Consider the following 1,594-nt stretch of genomic DNA (forward strand, 5'->3'; position numbering starts at 1 on the left):
TGAGGCTGGGGGCTGAGAGTGCTCTGGGCAGCAGAGTGTGGTAGTTGAAGCCAACTTCAGTTTGATGCCCAATTCTGCTTCTTATGACTGTGTAAATTAAGGCTGGAGCCTAGTTCCCTCCCCTCTTAGATGAAAGTGAGAAAACTGTCTGCTCCCTTTCATCTCTTTTAAGTCTTGCCTTTTGAAACAGGTTGTTAAAATGGGACATTTCTTGCTGACCTAATTTTGGTATTGTGTCCTCTGAGCCTGAATTGAGGAGGGAGACCATGTTAAAGAGTGATTCCAGCTTCTTCATCCCCGAGATGTCGCGACTGGCGGTTCTGCGGCAGTCACCATGCCACAAAATGAATATGTTGAATTACAGTGTAAATCCTATGGGTATCACTTGGATTACCATGAGAAAAATAGAAAAAAGGAAAGTCAAGAGGCTAATGAATGGTCGAAGAAGGCAAAGAAGATGATTGGTCTGAAGGCTAAGCTCTACCATAAGCAGTGCCATGCTGAGAAAATACAAATGAAAAAGACTATGAAGATGCATGAAAAGAGAAACACCAAACAAAAGAATGATCAAAAGACTCCACAGGGAGCAGTACCTGCCTATCTGCCGGATAGAGAGGGGCAGTCCTGAGCCAAAGTAATTTCCAATATGATTAAACAAAAAAGAAAAGAGAAAGTGGAAAAATGAGAAGTCCTTCTGCCCAAAGTTCGTGCCCAAGGAGAAACAGAAGTATTACAAGTTATTCGAACAGGAAAGAGAAAGATAAAGGCATGGAAGAGGATGGTTACTAAAGTCTGCTTTGTTGGAGATGGCCTTACAAGGAAACCACCTAAATATGAAAGATTCATTAGGTCAATGGGCTTATGTTTCAAGAAGGCCCATGTAACACATCCTGAACTGAAAGCTACCAATGCTTGGTGTAAAGAAGAATCCCTCATCCCCATTATATACAACTTTGGGTGTTATTACTAAAGGAATTGTCATTGAGGTCAACATGAGTGAGTTGGGCCTTGTGACACAAGGAGGCAAGGTTATCTGGGGGAAATATGCCCAGGTTATCAACAATCCTGAAAATGATGGATGTATAAATGCAGTCTTACATGTTTGATAGCAGTTTCATACAAGTAACTTCTTACTGAAGACTATATACCACTTGGGAAAACCACCATTACTGTGATGTTTCTGAATGCCACCAAATAGCTTTACATGTCTGCAGTCATCAAAAGAACTATTTATCAAATTGTATAAAACATTAAAATGTTCCAGTTAAAAAAAAAAAAAAAGAGTGATTCCATCATGGGTTGGTCACTTTGGCCATCACCTTCCTCCAAGCTGTGTAATGGGAGGCTAAGGAAAGAATGAGTAGAGAATGGGGGTGGGGGGCAGGGGGTCTGTGAACATAGAGTGCTAGTCTGCTACCTACATCCTCCACTCTTCTGCTCCCTCCTCCCCTCAAAGCCAAGTGGGAAAGGGACTCAGAGAAATATCCAGAGAGCTTGGTGTGTGTTTATTGAACTTGGGGAGGGAGAGGTACTGGGATTTTGATTAACCTGAGAAAGCCTCTTCCTTGTGGCAGAGCAGAGACAGGGCCACTGT

The 1,594-nt window shown here is 42.3% G+C and overlaps 1 pseudogene; it reads left to right on the plus strand.

Moving 5' to 3' along the window:
• The first annotated feature begins 334 nt into the window (after nt 1–334).
• On the plus strand, nt 335–1,106 carry LOC105868524 (ribosome biogenesis protein NSA2 homolog pseudogene; annotated as a pseudogene).
• Nucleotides 1,107–1,594: the final 488 nt, after the last annotated feature.

Source organism: Microcebus murinus, chromosome 3 (assembly GCF_040939455.1).
Source record: "Microcebus murinus isolate Inina chromosome 3, M.murinus_Inina_mat1.0, whole genome shotgun sequence".
Lineage (NCBI taxonomy): Eukaryota > Metazoa > Chordata > Mammalia > Primates > Cheirogaleidae > Microcebus > Microcebus murinus.